The sequence below is a fragment of the Canis aureus genome, chromosome 1 (assembly GCF_053574225.1).
Source record: "Canis aureus isolate CA01 chromosome 1, VMU_Caureus_v.1.0, whole genome shotgun sequence".
Classification (NCBI taxonomy): Eukaryota; Metazoa; Chordata; class Mammalia; order Carnivora; family Canidae; genus Canis; species Canis aureus.
The window spans coordinates 97,125,694-97,141,210 of record NC_135611.1 but is presented as its reverse complement, the minus strand read 5'-3'; the positions used below and the strand labels follow the sequence as shown (position 1 = coordinate 97,141,210).

Genomic DNA, 15,517 nt, shown 5'->3' with positions numbered 1-15,517 from the left:
TTGATCAATATTAAATCCTTGATAATATAAAAATGTAAAACGTATCATTAACAATTTTTGTCTTGATTGTAGACAAACAATGTAGATGTTTGATAATGTAGAGAATGGCCAGTTAATTAGGTTACAGCGGTCACATTACATAAGCACTCAATGGCAGAAATCCTTTGAAGGCAGCCTGTATGTAGATAGGGAAACATGTTTCTTCTTATTACTTTCTTTACCTGGAAATGGAAAGAGAAAGCAGAACATAAGCAAACAAACACAAACAATAACAAAAATAAAATTACTCCCAGTAAAATATTAGGACGAATTAGTGCAGTAAATTAGATTTTTTCAGAAATATTCAGTCCTTCTTCTTGACCTCTAGGTGAACACCTAGGAGAAGTTTACCCTCCTGGTCCATCGATGCTGCCTTGGCCATGCTGGCTGGGATGTTAACATTTATGACACAGAAGAAGCTTGAAGATTGCTTGCACAGTTGGGCTCTGGTGTCTCAGATAACCTGCCGGGCCTGGAATTGGGTGTCAGACACATGGCACAGAGCTACTCCAGCCAGTGCACCCCAGTTAAGCCCAGCCTATGTTAGTTTACTCCAGTAAAGAAACATAAGAAACCAACACATATTATTGTTCGTTACTGAAACCTTGTGGTTGGTTGTTATGCAGCATTATTGTGGCAATAGTGAGCTGATACAACTGACAATTGGAGATCAGCAAAATTAAATGTAATCTGGAATGATATCATAAGTCAATGAGCAAACAGGCAAGTCAACTTTTGCTGTGGGTAACAAACAATTCCCCCTTTTAGGTGACGTAGAACAGTCAACATTTCATTATTTCCCTCTGGGTCTGCAGGTAGACCATGGTGTTCTCCTGCAGGCTGCAGGTGGGCAGAGAGCTGATTACCACACCTTTCCAGGTGGAAAAAGAACTGTTAACAGGGCCACATGGCTCCCATGCAGACAGGAAGATGTATAGAGTGAGCCAAAGTAAGCAAGTGCGTTTAGGTCATGGTTCAGGCGGATCCACATCCCCTCACACTGCAAAAAGCTAAAGTAAGTCTCTGGGCCCGTTACTTGTCAGACGAGGCTGTGCATCTGCCTGGGGAGGTTGGGGTGTGGGGAAGGATTCTGTATATCCTGGGCCATAGTACAATACAGTCCTCTCCTCCCAAAATCACACAGCTGTGGATTTGGTAACTTTTTCATGAGCAGTTTGATGACTGTAAATAATACATTACTGTAAACATGACATGAGAATAACAATAATATTCATATCAAACCAACACTGTTTCCAGGAGTTCACTAAGATCTCTTTGTTTTCAGAAATTCTGTCTGTAGGGTAATGAGCGAAAGGAGACCTGAGGACAAACAGGATGAGTCATCACACTTTCCCATACCCTTGGCTCATCGGGGTGAACATGTGTGCTTACTAATTTATGATGGGAACACATGCTCAAGGCAAGCCGCCTGTCCTCTTGGCCCTCAGGAGCTCCTGTCAGCTCTGGGGGCCCCTTTTGCGGGGCTCCTGGGCAGGTGCTGTCGGCTGTGCATGCACTTCCAGCCCAGAGCACCTGCCGCCTGTCCGGGGATCCCCAGAATAGCAGAGCGCACAGGACAGAGTGCAGAGGAGTGGGGCTGACAGCCTCCGAGTGGGGCCCCCATGTGTACTTCCCACAAATGTGAGTCAGCGCGTCATCCAGCAGGGCTCCTTCCCCTGCAGCTGCCTCCAGCTCAGCTTTACTGTTTCCCTCACAGCCATTTAGAACAATTTCCCCTGCTTCTGTGCAGCCCTCTACTCAGAGTGCAGTGAGGGCGAAAGCTCGGTTAACCACAGAATGCAGCCGTAGAACACTGTCCCTCCCGCGTCAGAACGCACAGCCTGTTGTCCTGCCATGTGAGTATGCTCTCACTCACGAGAAAAAATAATTTGGGGGTGCATGGGAGGGCTCAGCAGTTGAGCGTCTGGCTTCGGCTCAGGGCATGATCCCGGGGTCCTGGGATCGAGTCCTGCACCCAGCTCCCTGCAGGGAGCCTGCTTCTCCCTCTGCCTGTGTCTCTGCCTCTCTCTGTGTGTGTCTCTCATGAATAAATACATAAAATCTTAAAAAATTAATAATTTTAGAAAGGATCCCAAATTCTTCCTTCCATTTCTAGGCTAGCCACTGTCGCACCTGTTTTAATTCCTAAATACTGTGTCCAAACAACTCTTTGTGATTCATAAGATGGCTGAACAGTGGACCTTGTCCCAGAAAGTACTGTCATCCCCATGTGTGTCTTAAGACTCCCTTACATCGCTGTTTTCAGACAGAGACCTTTGGATCCAGTTACATCATTTTGATAACTGATTTAATTGTGAATGAAGCAAAGCATCCTTAACATGGTCACATTTGTATGTTGCTTCTTTATGTCAGAGCTTCTTCTGAGGTGCTTTTGACCAAACGGGTGAGTTTTGACTTGGAAGGCTGCTGCGGGCCACGTCCTCGGGCCCGTGTGCTGATGCCTTGTGGATACAAAAGGGAAGAAGAAAAGTCTTGGGACCAACCAGATAGTCACCTATGGTCTTTATGTTATTATGGTAAAAGCATCAACATGAGGTTGACCCTGCTCATAGACTTTCACATCATTGGCGGCAGGCACAGGGGGGGTGTCAGGTTTCTAGATTCGTTCATCGTGCAAAACTGGAACTTTCTCCCTTGAATAGAGATCTCCTCTCCTCCTCCTGCCGTGGCTCCTACCTTCCCGCTCTGGTTCCCTGTGCCAACCACAAGGGCCCTCCTGGCAGGGGAACCATGTGTCCTTCATCCTGTATCTGCCTCGTGGTGCTGAGCCTGGCATCCTCTGGGATCATCCGAGCTGTTACATGGGGTAAGATTTCTTTCCTTAAAGCCAAATAACATTCCACTGTATCTCTTTCTTTGTCTGCCTGTCTGTCTGTCTGTCTTTTTAATCCATAATCAAGATGTAGAAATGACCTATATGTTGCATCCACAGATGAATGGATAAAAATATACTCATTAATGAAGAAATATTCCTTGGAAGCCTGGGGGTGCTACTGCTTTTAGCAGAAATGAAAAAACAAGAATCCCAAATTCCAAGTAAGTGCCGTCCTGGAAGCTGGGGCCTCCTCCTTAGCTTTGCTCTTGTCCCATGAGGGCTCTGCAGCCTTGTCCCAGCTTGGCTGCTAGAGGCTGTGACTCACCCAGCAAGCACACCTGCTCCTTCTGGAGCTGAGTCAGGAAACACCGGACACTCCCGTTGGGATCTATATTTATAGGAAATGAAAGCCGTCAATGCACAGCAGTTGTTTAGCAACACAACATGGGTCTCCTAGAAAACAAATTTTAGAGCAGCCCTCTTCAGGCCCCTCTCTCTCCTGCAGTCAGAATAGCTTTGCTCCCAGTCAACACAACAAACACAACCCTGACCCAGACAAGTGCTGAGGGCACCATGATTAGTCTCGTTCTCTAGTTAGCACATGCCCATGGAGCCGGGGCTGAGCACTGCGGATGACGGTGGCTGTGGCCGTCAGGATGCCCCCCGCTGCCTTTTATCATATGTTTTTTCCTCATTTCAGCTTCTGTGATTTTGAATATTTTATTTATTTATTTTTTGGGGGGTTGGTGAAGGGCAGAGAGAGAGGACAAGCAGACTCCACATTGAGTGCAGAGCCCAACTTGGGGCTCGATCTCATGATCCTGAGATCATGACCTGAGCCAAAATCAAGAGTCAGACCCTTAACCTTGAGCCAGCAAGGTGCCCCATAGCTTCTGTGACTTTGTGCAAGACTGCGCTGCCCTGAGATATTTCCAAATATAATCTCCAGCTCAAATCTGAGCTTTAGGAGCACTTGATAATCCAAGTTGCTGATGAGCCACAGCCACTGAGTTTGGGCACAAATACCTAAGTCAACTCGTCCTCCATGTTCTGGACCCAGCTCCTTGCTCCTTGCTCTGCGAGTCCCAGCACTGCCCTCTTGCTCTGGGTTTTCATCATCGTCCCTCTCTGTTCGTCCACACTCACACAGCAGTTGCACTCTCCCAGCGAGACCACCAGCCCAGGGCTTGGAATCTTTCGCCCATGACCACGTTGTAGCAGAAGCATCTTGGATGATGTGAACACTGGGCTCTTCCTTGAGTGAGTGTGTGCTCTTCCTTGTTCCCAGCCTGCCTTTGCTCCTGCAGGCACTGGCCTTACCACCTGCCCCTTCCCCAGCTGCCTTCCTCCCCTTCTCTTCAACATCTCCAGCCCCTGCCCTGTGTTCTCTGCACTGCCTTCCCTTCCCTCAGCCTCACTCTACGTGTGACCTCTATAGCCCACAGATTTAGGAAGCCTCACCCATCACTCAGCTTCTCTCTCCTTCATCTGTCTTCTTGGGCAGTCACCTGTACTTAACACATTTCTGAGTTCAGATGTGCATTCTCCTCCCCTTCTAGACTGGAAGTTCCGTGAGGGCCAACACTTTGATCATTGTCCTTTGGACCCAATAGAAACTGGCATGTGATAAGTGACATATAAATCCTGGATGAATGACCACATCTCTAAAACCAATACCCATTGAATATTTTTTGTAATTTGCAGAGATTCATATCTGTCTTAGGATCTGTGAATGCTTTTTTTAAAAAAAAGTTTTTGTTTATTTATTCATGAGAGACCCAGAGAGAGAGGCAGAGACACAGGCAGAGGGTGAAGCAGGCTCCCTGCAGGGAGCCTGATGTGGGTCTCGATCCTGGGACCCCGGGATCACACCCTGAGCAGAAGGCAGATAGGGAGATGCTCGGCCACTGAGCCACCCAGGTGCCCCCAGGACCTACAAATATTTGTCACATCCTGTCTCTTTATCTTACTCTGGTTATTTTTATTGTGATAAGATATAAATTTGGACAGCAAGAGGTGGGAATCACCCAAGTTATAGATTTCCTTTCTTTTGTGCCCTTATTTCTTACAGATGAGTTGCCAAATGATACATGGATGTGACAGCTGTTGCGAGAGTTGAGTGTCCTTAGTGGTCCGTGGTGCCGGCCCGAGCTGGTCCTCTTCACCGTTACAGGGGTGGATGAGTGTCTCTGTGAACGGCCTCACGCACCAGCTGTGCTCAGGACCCTCTGCAGAGACTTTACAGGAATACATAAGGCAAGCAAATAGGCATAATTTCGAGCAAACTCAGAAAGGCTCCAAGTTTTAGGGAAGAGAATCCTGAAGATATTTTCATCATGCTGTTTACTACCAACTTCCAGTTCTTTATAAACAATGAAAATTAAAACTCTCTCTACATTTTCCCTTTTTCTGAAATTAAGAATGCAAGGTAATGTCCTTAACTTACTCCTTGCACCTGTGTGGCCTATGGGTTTAAGAGGCTGTGAGACGGGAAGCTGGTGACACAGCGCCCATGCTCACGAGGGCTGCTGCTCTAGGCCACTTGTTTGGCTTGGGGGGGGGGCAGGGCTCCCCAGGGGTGCAGGCTCCAGTCTGAGGATCCTGTCTTTGGAGGCAGGTGCAAGGGTCCCAGCTATGCCTGAGGAGAGCTTGGGGGGACCCCTCCCAGAGCCACACACTCCCGTCTGCTTGCACAGAGGCGCCCCTGACAACTCAGAGGCCGATGTGCATTCGCTTTAGAGGGAAACTGTCCTGTTGCCAATATTTTAATCCATTCGTTTATAAAGCTTGCACACATTGCCCATATTCTTGGCCTCGTTTCGTGAGTAACATCTTTCAAAACGCTCGCGTCTTGGATAGTCTGAGAAGTTGATTCTGGTAAAAACTATCTGTAGCTCCACAAACAGTGCTGGTTTCTTTATCTTTTGTGTTTCTGCAAGGCAGGCTTGTAGCACCCTTATCTGGGATCTGAAAAAAAATGCAGATGATTATTTTCCTAAGTAGGTTTTGGGTAATATCATTCTCTTCTAGATGCTTTATCGAAAAAAATTTTAAAAGGGCTCCATCACTAAATGGAGCTGGGTAATTTTGCGTGCACCGAGGTAGCGTTTTGGAGCTGGAGATAAGTAAACTTATTCTAAGTTTGTGGAAAGTGGTGTTTTGCACACTGCCTGACCATGGCTCCTTTTCTCACGTGCCTTCCTTGTACATCACTGACAACAGGGAATCCTGCTCTGAGAACTGCCCATCCAGACCTTCTTCACCAGAAGGACCCTCATGGATTTCTATCTCCTCCCTGTCCTTGGGCAGAGGTCACAGCAAAACTGTCTCAGGTGTGCAGATTCCCTCCACGAAGGCTCTCCTTCCCTTCATTCTGCTCCCGGGACTGGGTGCAGCCGTGACACATCTGTCCTCTGGGGTTTTGGCTATTGTGGTCCATAGTGAGATGTGGCATGCCTTAAAAACAAACGCATTTATTGGCAGGTGAGTAAAAGGGCAAACAAACAAGTAAGCCAGCCTCGTATCTATCATTTCTTAACATGTTGCTGACTTAGTGCAACTTCCTTGCTAGGGAACGCGTAACTTCTTTTTTTTTTAAGATTTTATTTATTTATTCTGAGAGACACAGAGAGAGAGGCAGAGACACAGGCAGAGGGAGAAGCAGGCTCCCTGGGAGGAGCCCGATGCAGGACTCGATCCCAGGACCCGGGACCACGCCCTGAGCCGAAGGCAGATGCTCAACTGCCGAGCCACCCAGGCGTCCCAACGCATAACTTCTTAGTAACCCCAGAAATCTTTTTCAGGGTCTTCTCAGGATTTGGACTAATGTTCAAATGCAGGGAAACTTATCTTTGGGAATTTGTATTCTTTACGAAGGTGAGATAGATTTTCAATATTTACTCACCATTTTTCTGGCCACCATAGAGTGTCCAGTGCCCTGTGTCTTAGAACCCAGGGAAATGATGTCAGTGACCAGGCCCTGAGTGAGCATGTGAGCAGCCAGATGGAAGGCCTTTGTGCTAAGTCATGCAGCTGGAAACAGGAGAACTCGATTAAAATATTGACAACTCAGCATGAGAACTTGGAACAATTCTACCCAAGTGTGAACATGCCAAACGGGAGACCAAGAGACGAATGCTCTCCGTGTGTGGCTGTCAGGGGGTTGGTGCTCCTGTGATAAACTGCACGGACAGGTCTGGCCTCCTGAGTAGAGCAGAAACGCAAGAGTTCTCTTCTCCAAACTTCATTTCTGCAGGTGACAGTGCCCTTGAGTGTTGTTTCATCTGAACGCACGAGGGTGGTGTAAAATGCTTGGAGGTAGATCAGAGTGGGGCGGCACGTGACTAACCCAGACAGGCGAACCGAGCCCTGAGCAAAGAAAAGGTGCTGGATACCACCTGCCCCTGTGGAGCCTTTTCCCTTTCTGGATATTAGAGGGCTCCCATGGCCCCTAGCATCCCACCAGGTTAGGCTGAGGGGAGGCACTGTGAGGAGCTCTGATGGCTGGATCTGAGTTCCTAGCTGCTGCCCGGGTCCCACTCCTGAGGGCCCAGAGGTGATCAGACAGTGTGCTCCAAACAACCACCCTCACCGGGGGGCCCACTAACATTAGCTACTTCCTCTTGCTGCCTTGTCAGGCTGGAGCCGCCATCCCCAGTGCACCCACTCCTCTGTGTTGCTGAAAGCACTTTAGAAAACTTCCCTTAATTACTGCTTGGGAATGTCATCCTTTCCTGCCTGCACTCTAATGGACACAAAGAGTGAACACCTTTTCTCTGACACTCTCTCTATTGCTTCATTTGCCTCCTGGTGCAGAGAGAGGTGTGCGTAGTTTCCAGTGTGACCATGTGTCGTCAAGAGTACACCTGTGCTTCTGTGAGTTCGGAGGCTTGCGTGCATCATGTGTGTTTGTGAGAGAGAAGAAGAGAAGGGCAAAGAGAGACAGAGACAGAGAGAAATTTCTGTGTCCACAGGCATCGTGTAACCCCCCCCCCATCACTGCAATGGATGTCAAAATAGGTGGAGAGATGTTGACAGATCAAAGAGAAAATTTAACACATCACTAAATCTGCAACATCCGAGATCATTACCAGCATTTCCACCAAGACAGTAACACTTCCCTCAACCCAGTGAAAATGCTCGACAAGGAAATGTAAGGCAGTGGTGGGAAGGCTCAGAACGAGAAAGTGACATGAGTCTCTTTGGATACAGATGTTGCTGTAGGAAGAACAAATCCAGCACATCTTAAGCACCTCCTTCGATTTCGATAAACATTCATCGTTTCTCTAGGGAATGAGCAAAAGCTGGAAATCACTGAGCATGATTTTGCTTCCTGTGGAGAGAATCCTGAGCTCTGCAGGAGACTGGTGGATGTCTTGTAGCATTTGGGAGGTCTGGGTGTGCAGCGTGAGGGTGCAGGGAGCCCAGGTTCTAAATCTTTTTTTCACATCACTTAGTGGGCGCAGAGAAAATAAGAAAATACTCGACATGGTCCCTGTTAACTGATTCAACTAGAAATGGGGAAAGAGCCTTTGCAATGGACACTCCACATTGGTTTGTGGTCTGCAGCCAACCAGGCCTGGACATTAGCACCCTGTTTCTGAACATGCTGCAAAGCCTCCAGCCCACGTTCTTTGCCACATTGCAAAGGGGATGGGACAACTGGTCCCCTGGTTGGCTACTGAGGCTCCTTGAAGTTGTGACCCAAGCCTATCACATTCTTTAACCTACCAGTTTCCTAGAACAGAATGTGCATGCATGGTTTCTTGCACCAGGGTAGCTCAAATCAGTGGTGCCAGATGTGATCTGAGATATAATGGTGGTCCAGAGTATTCTAGAAATGAGTTCCTTACAGCTTGGATATTTGAAACATGGTGAAATCTATTCCCTATTTATCCCACGAATTGGCCATTTGTTGGCCTTGGGATACTTCCTGCCTATTGGTCCAGCCCGGGCTCTCCTGGGGTTCTCATTCCTCTGTCCATCTGTCATATCCCAGCAGTAAGGGCAGGTGAGGGGCCATAGCTTGAGTGAGAGCCACTGGGGTAAAGGGGACTTGGTGCTGGGCATGACTCCTAGCCTGGTGATGTACTTTAAGGAAAAACCAGGGACAGAAGACAAGGCTAGCTATGCCTCCCAGTGGAAAGGAAGATTGCCACATCACAAACACCGAACATCGGACCTAATACTTAATGCTGCACTGGATTCTGAGGAGTTGGCATCACAGAGAACACACCAGGAAAAAGACATGCCATGTGGCACGAGCAGATCATCTCTGCTCACCCTATAGCTGGGTGACATTCTGGGATCTCAGGGAGGCCTCCGATGGAGGACCTGAAGACTCAGTCTGGAAGCAGTACCACGCACTCTGCCTTTGCCTCCCATGTGGGCTCCCCCCACATTCCCACATCCCCATTCTTGCTCCTCCTCTGGCCACACACGGCTTGGTTTCTAAATAGAAGCCATCATCAGAATGCTGACCACACCTACCCCTAGCAGAGTAGTGGTGTGATTGCAGGTGCTCTGCAGCCCTGTGACCCCAGGCATCACCCAGCCCAATCTTCTGGTGGTTGGAGGCCTCAGCAACTCCACAAACTCCCAACTGTGCCCTGTAGATGCCACGGTCAGCATCACATCCTCAACCTGTCTTGTCGGTGGGCCCTGTACTCACTTTCCAAATGAAAGCAGCTTCTTCCTTGAGGATACTGCTTTCCCTTTGGCCATCTTGTGTGGTGGCCGTTTCCCCAGACTCTTTTACCCTGGCCTACATGTAGACGGTGTGTCTCCTTGTTCCTCATCATTACTTCATGACCATCACCCGCCTTCCTCACTAACCCCCACTTTTGAAGCCTGTGCCTAAGACTGTAATCCCTTCCTGCTCCTCTTGACATAATGATCCAGAGCGTGCCTCATTATTCCTTCCAGTTGTGCGTTTGGTTTTCTGTCTTCCGCCCATCCCTCTGTCACCAGATTTGGTGGCGTCAGCACTCTGGAGGACCACATAGCTTCATGAACCTGGTCCCTTCTTTTCCCCTGACAATACTCTTTCCCATCACGTCACCTCAGAATCCCACTGCCAGCATTAAATTCTGGACCTGATCTTTATCAACAGCAGTGTTTCCTTCAAAATCTCGACTGTGAGCCTCTTATTCTCTGACTACAAACTGTTGGTGTTCCAGGCCACTTTGTCTAGTTCAACCACTGGAAAACGTCTTTTTTTTTTTTTTTTAAGATTTCATTTATTTATTCATGAGAGACCCAGAGAGACACAGGCAGAGGGAGAAGCAGGCTCCCTGTGGGAGGCCCAATGTGGGACTTGATCCCAGGACCCCTGGATTGCGACCTGAGCTGAAGGCAGACGCTCAACCACTGAGCCACCCTGGCGTCTCTGCAAAATATCTTACTCCATGGAGCTCCCCAAGCCATTTGCCACCACACCTCCATTTTCCTGGTCATATATACCCACCTCCCTCCTTTCTGACTTAGATATCTTGATCCCACATGGTAAGCACCCCCTTGTAGATAATCCCAATGTTCTTGCTCCTTGTTCTTGAAAACCCCAGCTTTAGTCAAACAATCTGCTCATTCTGAGATGGGACCCAAGCACACAAAACACACAGCTATGACATTTAGCCATCCTTGACTGAATGGACAGTTTGCCTGGCCAGGCTGCCAGCAACTCGTCATCAATCTTTACTCTCTCTCTGAGACAACTTAGTCTTCTTGCTCCTCAAATCCCCCCAACCGACCTCCCTGCTTTCTCAAAGCTTGTTTCTTTTACCTCTAAGAAACTAAGTGCAATTGTATTTCCCTTTGAGCACAAGAACATGCTATAATATATATCCCATCAAATAAGTTAATAACATAGACCCTGGAGACCTGGTGGTCTCTCTACTCCTCCAGCTACTTCTGCATTTACCAACATATGATTATGGAAAAATATACCCTTTCTTGTATTCACTACAACTTAAAAAAAAAGTCACCATGACAGGATGCTTGAGTGGCTCAGTCAGTTAAGCATCTGCCTTCAGCTCAGCTCGTGATCTTGGGGTCCTGGGATGGAGCCCCATGTCTGGATCCTGGCTCAGTGAGGTATCTGTTTCTCCTCTGCCCCTCACACTGCTCATGCTCTCTCCCTCTGTCTCTCAATCTCTCTCAAATAAATATATAAAATCTTTATTTAAAAATCACCTTGGAAAAAAATAAAATAAATAAAATAAATAAAATAAATAAAAAAAAATCACCTTGGCATAAGAATTGTACCTGTTAAGTTCACAAACAAACCAATCCCCATACTGTGAATCCCTAAATGAAACAGGGAATATTAAGTGCTTTTGCCACCCTCTGAATCTCCTGTTCCTTATTATTGCATACTATTTTAATTAAAGCAAATAAAATGATAACTTTTTAATTGTAATGAGCTAATTAGATTTTATAAGCAGGTTTACAAATTCTTTGCTTTCTGGTATTTTTTTTACATTCTACCCATTTCTCTGGATCCTTCTCACCATATCTTAAGGAAAGGTTTTTCAACAGTAACCCACTTTGCCTTTCTATGTTGGAAAACATCTGTGCTTCACTTGCATCCCTGAGTGATATTTTAGCTGGGTATAGGGTCGACACTTTGTGCTGCATTTCAGGGTGACCCCTGTCCCTGGGAGAGAAACACTGCACAGAGCTCCCAGTGAGGGAGGAGGATTTTCCAAGGCTTGAGCCCTGAGAGTTTCTTCCCGTCATGGAGCTGGTAAGCAAGTCTGTCTTTTGCAAGCACTGGAAATCAAATTAACCCTTTGGCCACATAAATTCTGTCATTTCTTTCTGATTCCATTCTGGGGTCTATACTATAAAATCCTTCCAATTTTCACTGTAGATCTTTCTCCAGCGTGGAGCTAACTCCTAATTAGCACTGGCTCATTTGCGTGTAGATTTACTTACTACGTTGCCTTTACCACAAGTGGGAGGTCCGATAACCAGGTCAATGTCAACACGGAGGAGCGAGGATGTAAGGAAGCTTTGTCAGGTACAGCTCTGTTGGGGGGGGAAGAGGCATCGTTGTTCTGCTTAAAAGAATTCAGACCACTCCCCAGTTTTGCAACCTCTCTCCTCGTCTTCTCCCTCCCTCCTTTGCAAGATTAGTTTCTTCCTCTAATGTGTGTAACACATCACCAACTTTTCCTGTCTTTTGTGAAGCATTGTCTTTTCTTGTGCTCAACGGTCCCCTTCTGGTTATGCTCCTCCTCAAGATCCAGAATCCTAGATTGGGAGTTGTGATTTTCAAACTATCATTATTTCATTGTCTGCTGGCATCTACTGCTTTTTTTTTTATTGGAGTTCAATTTGCCAACATGTAGCATAACACCCAGTGCTCATCCCATCAAATGCCCCCCTCAGTGCCTGTCACTCAGTCACTCCAACCCCCCGCTCTACTGCTTCTAATGAGAAATCTTCCACCACGTGATCAGTCCTTGGTGGCTCTGTCTTTTCCACTAACTTTTACAATTTTCTTTGTTGTTCTTCAGTTTCAACCCAATATGACTAGGCTAATTTTGGCTTATTCAGTTCTTCCTATGATCTAGAAACAGTGCAGTGAATTTTTTTGAACTGCAAGCAATATCTTCATTTATGTTTTCTTTTTTTTTGAAATTTTATTTTATTTTTTTAATAATAAATTTGTTTTTTATTGGTGTTCAATTTGCCAACATACATAATAACACCCAGTGCTCATCCCGTCAAGTGCCCCCCTCAGTGCCCATCACCCATTCACCCCCCACCCCCCGTTCGTTTCCCAGAGTTAGGAGTCTTCATGTTCTGTCTCCCTTTCTGATATTTCCTACCCATTTCTTCTCCCTTCCCTTCTATTCCCTTTCACTATTATTTATATTCCCCAAATGAATGAGACCATATAATGTTTGCCCTTCTCCGATTGACTTACTTCACTCAGCATAATACCCTCCAGTTCCATCCACGTTGAAGCAAATGGTGGGTATTTGTCATTTCTAATGTTTTCTTTCCATATTGTATCCTAGGTAGGGATCTACCAGTTTTCTCTTCTGATTTGTCCCATTTTCTTTCTTTCAAGGCCAGAAAGAGAAGGATAAGGTTGATCCTATCCTTCAAGAGCTTTTTAAAATTTCAATGGCTGTATTGGCTATTTCTCCTTTTTCAAAGTGGTTATTTTTTTATGTACATGTGTTCCCAGTGCTTTCCTTCATAACTATTTATTTTTTAGTGCAGACTCACCCTTCCTTTTTCTCTTCAGAGATATAAACATATATTTATATTATAGCTATTCTGGCTTGTTGTCCTACTTCATCAGTCAGGAGGGAACACTTAATTGCTGGGTTCTCTTGGTTAGTCTCCGTTTCTTCTGTGGGCTCAGGATTCCAGTTTGCAAATGTATCTTGAATAGCAAGTTTTAGTGTTTCTGTTCTCCTGGCCATTTTTAGCAGTTTTGCTATCCCTCTCCCTTCTCGACGACTATGGCTTCACAGGGGTCATCATTCTGCAGGACCAGTTTGGTGTTCCTTCTCGGCAGTGACATCATAGCTTCAATTAACACTGAGTTCTTGAGGCAGCATGCGAGGCCAGGCCCTGGAAGGTTGCGTGTGACCTCAGAGCTGTGTTTGTGCAGCTAACACTCTTGTCCTCCCATACACATAGAACACTTTCGGAGCAGTGACCTCACGGGAGTGTAAGAGGACATCTGTTTCCACTTCTGAAGCCTAGAGGCTGTCACGGCTGTAACTTCCAGGCTCACCCCAAACTTCTGGCTGCATTTCTGACCCATTTCAGATCCATGAAGCTTGCATGCATGGTTTTGTCTTATTTTGGTTTTTGTGTTACCTCTTATTTCTATGGAAGGAATGGGTTTGAAGCTTGATTGTACCCTGCCATCCAGGGTGGGTAATGGTCCCTCTATTCTGCACAAGTGAGGAGCCCCACTAAGGAGAGGAGGAGCTCAGGGTGTTCCTTGGGTGTTAATACCAAGGGTTGGGGTTCGATAAACAGCATAATCTGGCCAGTGCCTCAGGTACAGAGCTGGGAAGGGCAAGACGATGCACATGGTTTGGTGTGACACATCTCCACAAATTGAGAAACAGTCCCAATCACTGTCCTGCCACACAGGTGAAGACGAAAGTGGGATATGAGGGTGTTTGCTGCCAGTGACAGAGTGCTTTCTCCCTGGTGTAGATCACTATTCTCATCGTCCACGGAACCAGTGAGCTGAGATCTATAAAAAAAACAATTCACGTAAAAAGCAGCTGCTTTTCTTGTTGAATGTGCAAGCAGCTCCTGCTGCTTAACGTGAAAGCTTTTTTCCGGTTGCAGAAAGATGTAGGGTTTCAAAAATAGAACGCATTCAGTTTTAAATTGTTCCGAATACTCTAAAAACATCCCCCTTTGAAATGTCTTCAGGTGGGCATTTTGGAGCACACGATAAACAACACATAAAAAGGATTTTGATTCCCAGGAAGTCAAAGTTGACATCATTCATCAGTTATCAGCTGCTATTTATGTTAGGTTAGAAATCTGCTCCTTTCCATTCCTGATTGCCTGACCACCCACAGTCTAGCTGTTCCCTCCCTGACCTGATGCCAAAAGTCAGCTCACATATGCCCATCCCCAGTGACCACGCAGCGCCTTGACCCGTGCGGCCTTCTCCTGCAGCAGGGGCCCCAGCAGGCCCCGGGGTGCCTGCCTTTGCTCATTCCTCGGGATCGATCATCTGGAAGTACCAAGGCCTTTCAGACTTGCACTCACACGGTGGAGAGGACCCGGGCTGAGTTCTCTCTGCAGTTACCAGTGTCTGTCATGGAGAAGAGCACTGTGTGCAAGCTGATGTGATCTTTGTTTGCACACGTGCTACTTCAGGTGCCTGGCAGACTTGGAGCAAAGACCACAGAGGCCACTCGTCTCAGCCCCACGGGTTTACCCTGCACGTAACCTGTCCCTACCTCGGGTATTTTCCAGGCACAACTCTGAGCTGTGGGAACGGACGCTGTCTTCAAGCTGCCGGAGCTCCAGGAAAGATGGATCAAGTTCTGGAAGCTGAGGAAGGGAGGTCACATGTGGGAAGCACAGGGAGGGCGTGTTGCTGTCCTACAGCCCACTTTGGGCACCGGTAGGAACTGCGGGAGGACGGTGTGTGAGTGTGTGTGTGTGTGTGTGTGTGTGCGTGTGTGTGTGTGTGATGCAGCCAGGAGGAGAGGCCTGGCCAGTGCTCAGGGGGAAACCGAGGCAGCGCCAGGATTCCATTCATAAGGATAGTCTGGACGTGGCTCCAGAAGGTAAGAGGCATGGGGTCCAGGCAGCAAGACAGGCCTGAGAAGGAGGTGGACCAGTAAGCACCAAGGGATGGAGGGATCTCCCCCTCCCGGCACAGCCCCGGCACCGTTCCTCGCGGCTCCCGCAGCCTCGGTGGGGATGGCCGTGCTGCAGGGGTGCAGCACCTCTTCCTCCCTGACTCCTGCTGCGGGCACCCAGGCCCCCTGGCCTGTCTGCCTGTCTTGAGGCCAGAGCGCTGGCCCCTCTCCCGCCCCTGAGCCTGTCTTCCTGCCCACCTGTCCTACCCACCACACCAGCAGTCCCTAAAGCTCCTTGGGACTTGCGGTCCCTGGGTCCCCCCTTGATTCCATTCACGCC

At 47.5% G+C, this 15,517-nt stretch overlaps 1 long non-coding RNA gene across 2 annotated transcripts in view; it reads left to right on the top strand.

Moving 5' to 3' along the window:
• Positions 1-1,471: 1,471 nt before the first annotated feature.
• Positions 1,472-15,517, top strand: part of LOC144290302 (uncharacterized) — a 29,316-nt gene continuing 15,270 nt past the window's right edge. The window contains exons 1-4 of one of the 2 annotated variants that reach the window (XR_013358046.1): positions 1,472-1,895; positions 2,703-2,866; positions 2,993-3,096; positions 4,947-5,631. This is a non-coding gene — a long non-coding RNA (uncharacterized LOC144290302). Of the gene's footprint in view, positions 1,896-2,702; positions 2,867-2,992; positions 3,097-4,946; positions 5,632-15,517 lie in introns of those variants that run through there. The other variant, XR_013358053.1, reaches the window with a different exon arrangement.